Genomic DNA, 12898 nt, shown 5'->3' on the forward strand with positions numbered 1-12898 from the left:
TTTGTCATTTGCTCTGGCTTCCTTGGGCTTGCTGCAAGGGATTAATATAGCTATGAAAATGGTTGGCGTCCGTTTGTTGTTACTGATCCACCTCGTCCCCAAAGTGGCATCGTAGCCAGCTAGTTTTGCTCAATCTGCGCCACCTCCGGCTTCAAGACACAAAGTGCCCTGTCATGTTTCTTGCTGGCTGAAAGCAGGAGGAGGAGGAACAGATCCAGCCTATCAGGATCTGCCTGTGCCTTTTAGCACTGCTTTGTCTCTGGGACATTTCATCTCCTGCAGCCCTGGCTGTAATTAAATCTAGGCTGCGAGATAGGAAATGCAATACCTTTGGGGAATTCACCTAGATCTGCAGGAACAGCACAAAAGGGCCCTGATGAGTAATGGATTAAAATGTACAGAATGACAACAATGAGCTATTAAAGATTTTAAGCTCCTTAAAAGTGGAGAGGGCTGCCTCATACAATCTTTGTGCAAGGAGAGCATCCCCCTTTTGGTTAGTACTCTCTGCAATCAACTAGCGGGCCATCTAAGAGCAGCCGATCTACACAAAAGAGTCGGGCAACTGCTACTGAATGGAAATACTGGCTGCACAATACACATAAACAGTATATATGATGCTGACGTTATCAGGGTGACTTGGCAGCAAGGTACGTATTTGAGATCTGGAAGAAAAGGAGGTGGTTACCCACATTACTCCCAAAGTTGCTCTGGCATCTTAGGAGAGAAATGCTATTTATTTTTCAGAGCTGTAATCGCTCACTTTCTTCTAAGGGTTCAAGGCAGCCTATAGTCCCACTCTTTATCCTTATGAAAGCTGATAAGTGGATTAGATTAAAGCTGGTCCAAGATCATTCAGTCTTCTGGTGTGGAGATATGAACCCTAACTTTCTCAGTCTAACTATATTAATTTATTTAGCAGATTCGTACACTGCTGTAATCTACAAGGATTGACACTCCAGTCCTTACACCATGCTGATTCCCTCCAAGATTAAAGGCTTCCTATGACTACTTCCTACCCTCTGGGGCAGAGTTGCTATTGCTATCTGTGAAATATCAATACATTATCTTTTAAAGGCTGTCAACTTGTTTTATCTTCAAAAAAAGATTTGGATTGATTTTTTGAGAACACCGAGACTGGCGTCTGAGTTTAAAGCAAGTGTCCAGATTTTCGGTTTTCATTTAAATCAGCCTTCTCCAACCTGGTGTATTGGGACTACAGTTCTCCAAATTCCCAGCCAGAAAGATCAACATATCTGGAGCATATGAGGTTGGGGTAGAATGATCTGGAGGCACATATAGTCTTTTTCTGTTGAAGCTCAGGGATAAGAGGGATAAGAGTTCACTTCAGTGGAGAAGCTGAGCCAAAGCAGGTCTTAACAAACAATACAAACATCTCTGCAACTGTACCACCCTATCTCCTTACAGCAGTTAAAGCCTTGGTTTAACAGCACATAACTGTGGGAAAAACATCTCAGAAGGAGACATTAGCAAACCTGCCATGTACTGCTGCCAAGATGTCTTCATGGATGGAATCATCAAGAGGTGAGCTTGACCTGAGGGCATCTTTATCTTTAATGCACTAGGAATAAATTAGGTATCTCTAACTTTCTCTTATGTACAGAAATGCACATGCACATATATCATTCACAAAGATAAAAAGTCTGAGATCTCGTTCATATCTGAACAGGAGTAATCTTAGGGAGATATAGAAAGACAGTAGCATTATCTCTGACCTTGGGTATTTTTATTTCAGCTATGATGGGGAAGTCAGTGTGGCCTTCATTCTCACATCACACTGGGAAGGGATAATTTTTATAAACTTCAGAGTGCTTGATAAAGAGGAAACAAGTGAGATTTTTTTGAGCAAAGTCTAGTAATTTGTCCTGGTCACATGGATAAAACAAAGGAAAAAATAGTAAATCTTGCACCCTAACACCTGATCCAGAATTCTCACTTACAGAATTTTTCTAGAATTCTTATTCATGCCCTCTAAGGAATGTCAACCACCTCTCTTCCCCACCCACTAGGCTACATAAAAATAAGAGAAATGGGCATAAGAGATTGTAGCTCTTTTCAAACAAAGGAATCGTTAATTCAGTGAATGCAAGAAAAAGAAGCAAGAGCCACTGAGGTTAATCTCACCCTCACATCAGTACAATCTCACCCTGCCCCCCCATTCACATCTTCATGTAAAGATGAACAAAACCTTTACATCCTTATTCCTACCTGCTGCATACAGTAGCAGCTTCTACACAGCCAAGATCCCTGAGTATAGGGAAACTCTTTGACCAGAGTTTTCCAAAATGTATTCAAATGTGTCTACATATAAAGTATCTGGGAATCTAATTATCTAGACAAATTGCTAGGTGAGAGCTTTTCCAGGAATGGGGGCAGCCTGCAACCCAGCCAAAGCAAATTAGAATGCATTAGAGCAGGTATTACATTATGACTGTTAATATGGGAATATATTAAGAAATAAGCCATAGAGGAAAAAGACAGGAAAAGCAGGAAGGTATTGAAACAAATTAATTCACTTGATCTGCAGAAATTCCATTGTCAGTCTACCCCACAAATGCTCCAGACATCCATACACTCCATTTCTAACAAAGGCCTGAATATCCACCTTATAAGAGCCCACAATCAATCAGCTATGACTGAAGAGATCCAAGTTGATGAAAGCTTATGTTTTTAATAAAATTTGTTAATTAGAAAAGGTGCTACCAGAGTCCTGATTTTTTGCTACAGAACAATATAATATGCTGGATAATCTTTAACTAGGTGAGTCAGCCTAAACTGATTCACGCAATTGTTCTAATAATGAAATAATTAGCTGAAGAAAAGCCATGCATGCCATTCAGGGTAAGAAAGTTAGTTAATTGCCATTAGATTAGGTTCAATCCATGGTGACCCCCAAAGTAAAGCTGCCACTCCACCCTCATGTAGGACCTAATCAAGGGAGGGGCTACTGTTTGACCTATGTCCAGAAGACCACAGCACATGTGTGAAAAATAGCCCCACGCCCCTGGAATTGGTGCTGCACTTCCTATTCTTCAGGGAACAGCAGCTTTACCATGGGGATGATTACTCCATGGAATCAGAGAACTGACAACTGAAGGACAGCTCCTCCCTTTCTTTCCTCCTGTAAAGCTGACCCCATAGATTAGGCACTGCAGCATCTAATCTGTGGATGGGCGTGTTTCTGACACATACCTATCAGCCTTCTGGAAGATCACTGGACACATGTCAAAAACTGCTAATGAGGTATTGCTGTGCCTTCTCCTCCAGGGTTGGATGAGCAGCTTTACTTCAGGAGGCTGTGACAAAAGAGACTCCCACCTCTCTTCCCCCAACTGATCTCATAAAACCCCTCTGTAGGACTGGAGAATGGACACATAAGAGCCACCACCCCCATATATATTACATGCACCCTCCTACCATTCTTCCAAGGCCTGGCACCCCAAGGGTCCATTGGCAGGGTTGGCAAGCGAAGAGGGAGAAACAGCTCTTTGGCTCGATGGGAGATCTCTAATTCTCCATTACCAAAAGATGAATGGCCCTGGAAATCATTAACCTGTGACCTGCAGCAGCCTCAGATGTCCAATGGATGCACAGCATTTTCCTTCTAGGTGAGATGATGCAGATGACGCCAGAAGCAGCAGGAGGAAAATGTCACTTTAGAAGTGGAACAGGCAAATTCAAGGAGAGATTGCCTCCCCAATGGGTTGGGGGCCAGCTGAAAGCAACATCATCCACTTATGTCCTCTAAATATGGTTGCTGAGGTATTGCTACCAGTGCAGAACAGCTTCGTGGCATGCCAGAGCTGGACTGGAAAATACAGGCCACCACTAGGTGGCAGAAAAGAGTTCTCTGTATCTCTTTATGGCCATCTAGTTCACTGCTGAGTGATGGCTGACCAAAAAAGACCAGCAGAGGAGGTGGTAGCAGGTAGCTCTTCCCTTGCTGACTCCCCGCTTCCTTCCATGCCACTCTTTGTCTGTGGCCCCTATTGGGGCTCTATTCCTAGGCTGCAAAAATCCAAACAACCAATAGGTATGACAGCAAATAAATGCAAAACATGTTGACTATTTGCTGCTTTCCAAGAATCATCCCAAGTTTTTGCACTCCAAATATGGTAGACCTAATCCACATCATGAAGTTTTGTGAAAAAAGTGGGTGGCAAGGCAGGTCCACCAACACTTCCTGCACCTGCAGGCTACAAGGTGACTGCCTCCCCTGCCTTTACTATATTTAGGTTACTGTCTTTGACCTCATCCATCTACCTAACCCATTGTCTTCCCCTTCTTCTATTTCCACAATCTTGTCAAACCTAATAATTTTTTCTAGTCTATCAAGTGTCTAAAAAATGTGAGTTTCTGCTTGCTTAGAAGTGCCTCAAGGAAGAAGCAAGATTGATTAATTGGTTCTATTTGCAGCCCATGGCACCCTTCGCAACTGTCTCAAAATTCATAATTTGAAGGTGTCTATCTTCTCTCCCTCTTGCTCAGTATCTCACTTTCTCAGGGTCCATCCTTCTCAGCCATATATAGTACCACTAGAAAGGCCATTGTTTTAACTGTTCCTATCTTTGCTGTCACTTATCTTTCATGGGCTTGTCTAAACTCAGCAATGGCTTCTTCTCTCGGATTAACTGCCCTCTGTACTTCTCCAGTACATCATCCATCTTTATCTTTCTTTATAGGAAAAAAAGAATAATGAGAGATGGAACAAAATATGTGGCTTTGTTTAATAGGAATCAGATAATAAGAAAGGAGGTTGGTAAGATAAAGCTTTTTATTCTTTTAATGTCTAAGTAATGTTGAGATGCAGGTGTTGATAGGACAATTTGGATCATTCATAATATATTCTCTTTTTAAAAATGGACAGTATGTTAATGTAAACTCCATAAAGCGACAAATAGCAGGTAACAGGAATGATCCAGGATGCTTGGCTACAAGTTAAACCAGCTCTATATTTTCCTGACCACCAAAGGCAACCATAAATTCAGGACAGAGGGTACATCAAACTCCATGCAAGTGAGTAAGCACAAAGGACAGAGGAAAACAGATTGCTCTCCCTCCTCCACCTTGCTGACTTTTCATACTAGACTCAAGAGGAAAACCCCTCACATTATATTCAGTGTGGAAATGCAAGACCCTAGCAAAGGACAGTTTGGCCCACCCATACTCAGCTAAGGGTTAAGCAGCGGTTGGACTGGATGGCCTCAGTAGTCCCTCCCAACTCTGTGATTCTAGGAACTGTTCTTCCTGACAGAAGATATTTTTACTAGCCTGCTAAGGGTAAGTATTTATGCGCCAGCTGCCAAGAAACAAAGAAACAAACTTGGAAGTAGCCTACTTACCTTTATAAATGTATCTGTAAGGCTGGAACAAGAACTATTCTGTTTCTTCATCCATTGTGTTGAGTAATGTACAGATCAAAAAATGGCAAACAAACCTTCTCTTAGCCTATAGGAAGGTTGTTCCCTACCTCTGCCGGGCAGCTGCATTTATTTGGTCAAATGTTTATTTAGTTTTTTTCACATCTCTCCCCCCACCCCAACCCCAGTTTTAAGGAATGATTTCATGACTGACAGAATAGCCAACCAATCAGTGCTGTACACAGCCCTGCTATGAGAATGACCAGTAAATCCTTGTGGTGCTAATCCAATTCCTGCAAAAGGAAGAGGGGAAGATTCCCCCTGAGCCTAACAAAAAAGTTATAGGCCTGTCAGAAATGCAGAAGGAGGGCAGCAGTTGCACTATTTCTTTTTACATTGTTTGGAATCATCTGTAGTGAAATAATTGGTTAAAACAATGCTTACAATTAAGTTAATATTTACTCAGTACAACAGATGGAAATGCTGCTACGCTGTTGTATGTGTACTTTAATTCTTAATGTTAGTAAGTTATGGAGACTAATTGTTGCAGATGTGTTTGGGAGTGCTTAAATTAGCTCATACTGTATGTTGGAAAGGTAGACTGTTGTTGCAAAGAAGAATTTAATCAATTTAAGTAGATCATTCCAATAGAAGAGAATATATGTAGCTTGCTGCTTTCCGAGCTTGGTTGTTTGCTTGCAGATGTTTCATTACCCAACAAGGTAACATCATCAGTGCCAGTGAGTGTGGGGTTTGCTCCCTGTTTATATACAGTAGCTTGCCCTGCCAGTGTTGGTGGGGGTGGGTTTGGTAGTTCCTTGGTAGTTCCTTGGTAGTTCCTTGATTAGGATATTGTTTCCTGCTTGATTCTTTGTGGGTGTTAATCCCTGCTTAACTGGGTGTTGGCTGCTGTTTCCTTCTTAGTTTTTTGTCTCTTTTGAATAGTGTGCAAATATGGTTTATCTCTATGTGCCTAGTGATGGCTGATTTGTCTGAATCCTGGAATTCCCTAGCATTTTTGGATTTGGCTTGATCTAAGATGCTAACAGTAGATTGACCATGAATATTAGAAGACATCAGTCCAGCTAGAATTACTTCAGAACCACATTGAGTAGGTTAAAGAAAAATCCTCCCAGCTCTATAGGAAAACTGATCTAAACAGAGAAATTTTGTGTATGAACTTTCAGCATCATCATATCCATGTCAATAAATGCTCTGTGCACTAAGACTGTTAATCCTTTAAAATGTATTTTTAGGAGGAAAGAAAAGAAATTGAGGCAAGAAAAGAAAAGAATGATGGCAGAATCTCCTATGAAACCTCTTGAGGATTTCACCCGCTTGCTGGCATTCCATTGACATTAGTTAGAGAATAATTAGTCAAGGCAGCTGTTGGAACGCAGGACTCAAATGACACTAGATTGGTTCCATTTTGCTCCATTTCACTTGACTTGAACATTTGCCGGGCTCCCTACCTTCCTTGTCTGTTCCAATTACTGCTGTTTAAAATACCCATGTAGCAATTCCCCCAAGAAGTGGAGACACTACGTAGCCCAGCGGTGGAGAAAAAGAGAGAAACTTTTACCTGTCATCATTCCAAATCCCCATTGCTCCAATAGATGGGAAATAATTACAGAGAGAGTAGTCATATAAGAAAAGGCTAAAAGCCATGGATAGCACAAGCCTAGGCATATTTATTCAGCAAGAATTTCACCATGGTTTGCTTTAAAGTAGGATGGCAAAGCTTTGCAGCAAAGGTGGAGGAAAATCTGTGACCCTCCACGTTTTGTCAGACTACAGCTCTTATCATCCTTGACAATTGGCTATGATAACTGGAGCTAATAGAAGTTGGAATCCAAAAAATCTAGATGGCCTCATGTTTCTCCATCCCTCTTTTGGAAGCCTTAAAATGCAATCTTATACCTGTCTATTTACTTGTAAGTTAAATTCCAGCAGACTCACTAATGCATATTCTCAAATAACTGCATGCAGAATCTGCAGCTTTAATAAGGCATTAGTATATAGTATATGAACAATGAAGAATACTGCAAAGTATAAGTACCCGAATAAATCAAATGAGCTTGAAAGTCCTCAGTCAAATAACAGTCTTACTAATATAACAAAATGCCTGTATTTTCAAGACGTAACAATTTTTACTGGAAAGGAGTTCCACAATTTAGGCACTGTTGCAAACAGAAACTGACCCTGTAGAACTTATCGCGTCTGCCTGGATCTTGATTCAGGTTTATTCTAAACCTGAATGTATTTAAAATATGATTGACTTCAATAGTTTATGGACTTTTGTTTGTTTTAAATAATGGAACTTCAAAAATACTTTTAAAACATTTTTTAAATTGCTTTTGCTTCCAGAAGAAAACTCCATACAGATAGTCCTCGCTTAATGACCACAATAGGGACCAGAAAATTGTCATTAAGTGGGGCAGTCATTAAGCGAGTCACCACATGACTGGACCCGATTTTATGACCATTTTTACAATGGTCATAAAGTGAATAACTGTGGTTGTTAAGAGAATCACATGTCATTAACTGAATCATGTGGTCGTTAAGTGAATCCAGCTTCTCCAATGGACATTTTTTGCCAGAATTTGCTTAACAACCATCATAAAAAAAGGTCACAAGTCATGATCACATGACCACGGGGGCACAACGGTTTGCAAGAGTCATAAGTGTGAGTACAGGTCATAAAGCACTTTTTCTGAGGTTGCCATAACTTCGAACCATCATTAAGCGAACAGTCGTTAAATGAGGACTACCTGTATATCTCAATCTGTGTATGTACTCCAGTAGATGGAAGTTTGTGTTACTGTCGGGGGGTGAGGAAAAGACCACATATGTACCAAATGCCTCCAAAGACCACTGAAATTGAAACCAATGGTAAATGCAAAGTGTAGTTGTTATAGCAACTGAACTTGAACAATGTAAACTTTCTAAAATTCAGGATGATCCTCCTTCTTTGTTCCAAAAAGTGAGCCTGAACACTTGCAGCAGTATAATTTGACATTGTTGCTATATTCTGTTTTTAATCCTATTACTGGATAGGTCTATAAATTGCTCAGATAGATATAAGCCGGGGGGGGGAGAGATTAGGGACCAATTCACACAACCAAACTAGTGAACTGAGAATATAAACTGAGAATGTATCTAAAAGATGCTCAACTCAGATGGCAGCATAGACTTTGACTACATAGACATCCATAAAATGGCACAAAAGGTCATGTTCATCATGGCATCATAACATAAGTGATGAGGATTCTGCAATGGTTGTCAGTTGCATCATCACATTGGTCCCCTTGCCCCCTCCTGCAGATGCCCATCCTTGGCTGCTCTTTCAAAAGCTAAGACTTCATTAATAATTGGATAGAAGATCACCAGAAAAGCCCAGGAATTTTGACTGGAAAAAATGAAAAAATATAGAAGAAAACAATGGCAAATCTCTTCTGTATTTTTTCCAAGAAAACAACAGTCACCAGGAGTTCCAGCTCAACTTGAGAGAGTCTTTAGTCATTTTTATATCTAAGAAAGAAGAACCTCAAAAGTACACGAGAAACTAGTCTAGGCAAGGGAGTGTCCTAGCTTATCAATCGTTTTAGCTAAAGCGCTACATAATTGGCCCAGGAGTTCAAAAAGTTGTGGGTTTTAGTTTCGTTTGCTCTAGAAGATGATTCTGTAACTAGGTTTCCCTATCACACTAAGCCATAACAATGGTTTACAAATCATAATGTCTGATCCACATATATTGTGCTAATTCCAGACCAAATAGATTAGTATGTGAACTCAGTTTTTGCATCCTTTCATCTCCTAAATAAGTTCTTCTATCCTTAGGCAATTCCTGTCACTGTTTTAGATTCTGAGTGTAAGCTAGAAAAAAAAAGCTAATGTTTGTTAATATTTGCTAATATTTACTTATCCTAATCTATATCTATTGATGCAGATTTATATAAATATATGCAGAGGAGAAAATTATGATCTAGTGTGACTTGTGTTTTTATTCAGTCAGCTGTTAGCTGCTAGCTGTTAATAAGTAACTTCAGCCCCCTTCTAAAGGGTCTTTATTATTAAGCCAGCTCTCAAATGGGGTGTCTTCAAATACAGAGCTGCTGTCCATAAAATAGGACACATGGCCATTCTTCCTGCTGCTTCTCAGAGATTGTTTTTATGAAGCACAATAAGCATTGTGTCTGAAATCTACAATATTGTAGGATCACATAGCAAAGGAGGTTCACTTATCAGGGATACGAATGCATAGGTTGGGCCAGTGAGGAGAAATGGGCTGGTCATCATGATTCACCCCACAGACAAGAATGGGTTGGTGACTGTGATGCATTACACATGACAATCACAATAACAAATGATCCATTTGAGGCAATTATTGTGTTTCCTGATACAGAAAATAGACTGCAACCAGTGCAGAAGGTGGCTCTCGAGAGAAGATCTCTGGGCTCTGTGCAACAGAGGGGTAACAAGTGGGCATTTGTTTCACTGAGGAGTGATTGAGTGGAAAGCCAGAAGTGTATTTTGCCTTTCTGACATCTCACAGCACCGTTGTCAGTTGAGACTCTTGCAAAAGGTGTGTTCCTCCTTTTATAACTAGGGGCTGATGAGAATTGTACTTCATTAGGTAACAAGAGATGCTATCCTCCCTGAAACCCTTACCAAAAGTGTATAAATTTCACGAAGACTAGTGCCACTTATCCAGTGGGTTGCTTTTAATAAGGATGTAAGTTGTGTTAAACTTTTGCTAGTCCTTATGGAAATGTAATTACATTTGCTGAAATGATTGAAACTTGCTAATAATCTTTCTTCTTCCTCTACAGTATTCAGTTTTATAAAGATGTCCCTAAAATCAAAGACCTTCAGTTACAGAGTGGGGATTTAGATTCTAGTTCTTCAATACACTGTCTTCAGTAGAATTCCTGCAGGCAACTATACCACTGCTAATTTGCTTCAGTAGATGCCTTCAAATTATGTTGCTGGTAGAAAAATATGCCAATACATCTCAGCTCAAAGCTGTCTGGATGAGTCAGGCTAATTTGCCCCTACATAGAACATGTTCAGAGATTTCATCTATCCCTTAGTACTAGTATGAAAGGCTAGATTATTACTGTATGATGCAGAAACTACTTTAAAAATACTAAGAATTATTGTCCCATTATAAATACAGGAAATATTTAGTTCTAAACTCACTGGGTGCTGCTGACTAATCACCAGGGAAAACGTCTTTCTTCCAAACCAGCCTTTCCTAATCTGGTGTGCTGCAGATGAGTTGGACTTCAACTTTCAACTTTCATAATTGGCTAGGGGATTATGGGAAGTGAATTCCAATGGATCTGAAATGGTTATTCTCCAGAAAGGAGCTTTAGAAAAGAAGCAACGGAGATAATTATCTATTTCAATTTTGTACCAATGAGACAACATTGGCATCAGCAAAGCCACCTTTTCATTTCTGAACATTTGGTTCCATATTATGTTTAGGCTCATTCTGCTGATCTATACAGCCATCCAGGTCATTCTGAAACATAATCTTAGTTTCAGAGAGCAAGAACAAATCATTTAAGATGATCTGTATCATAAACTGGATGTGGTGAGACATTCACATTAGACACTTTTACCCCAGCAATGGCTAGAAAGAAAATGGTCTCTACACCATGGAGTAATAAAATTCTCTTCATCCAGATCCACCCAAACTATCTTCAATTTATAGCAACCAGAGGCTTTTCCTTATTGGAAAAAATATTAAAGCAGAAACAAAGGAAATGCAGACTTCTTCCCAGTAGTGACATTATCTGCATCAGGATGTCAGGGTCTCCCCAACTAAGTTTTTTATATGGTGACATTACATTACAGAGGAGGGGAGGGATGAATGGGGTTTCTCCACCTTAAATCCAGTACAGCTAGTGGAGGCAAGTCTATGAACTAAAATGTCATATTCTTAATGGAAATGTTGCAAATGATTTGGAAACATGAACCTAAATTAAAGCAAAAGATACAGTACCTTAGCATATCTTTCTTACTCCCAATCATATAAGTTAATAGTAACATATTTCCACATCTGGACTTGTGTTCCTCTCCTACAGGTCCACAACAGCTACACTATAGAGATGTCCTTATGACTATGGATTCTCTTTCTTGTTTTCTCTCTCCCTTTTCTCATGCTTTTTTTTTTAAGACCTTCCCAGTGAAAGAAAAAATTAATTATTCATCTCATTGTGTATTTTTCCTTAACACTGGGACTTAATGAAAACTCTTTCATCTGTTCTCTTTGTCCAGGACTGATGTCTCTGAGTCAATTACTGGAAACACTAGGGTGTATGGTTATATTCAACCCTTAAAGATATGGCAGTAACCAAATTACATAAATCATAACTTGCCCTTCTGAAAAATGACAACCCTTTCCTGGATATGTCTGTTGATTATGTTTTGTCAAAACAACTTTCTTTAAGATTTCAGATTGTTCTAACAAAAGTAACAATGCAACAGTGTCAAATCTGTGAGCTACCCATCACTCCGTCTGACCCGTTGACTGCAAACACTGTAATGCTCAGTTTTTTTAAAATAAAAACAAAGCACCTACCACCTTTATCCTGCTGTTTACACTCCCGAGAAGAGATTTAATCATGAACAGTGTGTTTTTCTCTTTTGTCAGCAGTCAAGGAGAAGCACTTGACTGCAAGACTGCATCAGATTAAGGAACTTTTTATCTGATCACAAATATATAGACAGCCATAAGTATCACTTGTGTGTTGCATACAGCATATGGCATTAGAAAACACAAAGGCTCATACTGATACACACAGATGGCAGTTGACAATAACTGAGGACTTAAGTCTGATTGGACTGATTCCATGGACACACCTCAGTCTGAAGTAAATGCATCGATTTCTTAAGAACTTCTAAGAAATTAGTATAAAATCATGTAACACATTATTATGCAGAATCGTAGTGTATATATCAACAGTATATATATATATATATAAAGATATGGGGAGAGTGCAAAAACAGTTGAAAGTTTATTCAGACAAAGGGCTTACATTAATTTCAGCAGTCCATTCACATGTATACCTCTATTCACATATCTAATAAACTCCTGTTTAGGATGGACATCACACTGAACAATAGTAACACATCATGTGAGACGGAAAAAGATCTCATTATACACAAATATTTCCATATATCAACAAGCTGTTCTCTTATATTTAAATCAAACCTAAATTAAGTCTAAAGGGTAAAAATGAAGTATAGTTCATTGCATATGCATACGTATACCTTTTTGCTGCTGACTCTCCACTATACATAGGGGTGTGTTTAGAATGCTAACCATATACAGCTACTTTGTCATCACAGGCACTTACATGACTTTTCTTAGACAATAAATTTCCCCTTCCTATCAAAGCTATGGCTATGAGGGTCTACCTATATGAAAACATTGCTTGCTAAGTATAAAGAAACACTACCTTTCTAACAGACAGAGATCTGTAAAAGATAAGCTACTAATGTCACTT

Source organism: Python bivittatus, unplaced genomic scaffold (assembly GCF_059951505.1).
Source record: "Python bivittatus isolate LINGU-HERP-01145 unplaced genomic scaffold, Pbiv_v1 ctg000700_np1212, whole genome shotgun sequence".
NCBI classification, from domain to species: domain Eukaryota; kingdom Metazoa; phylum Chordata; class Lepidosauria; order Squamata; family Pythonidae; genus Python; species Python bivittatus.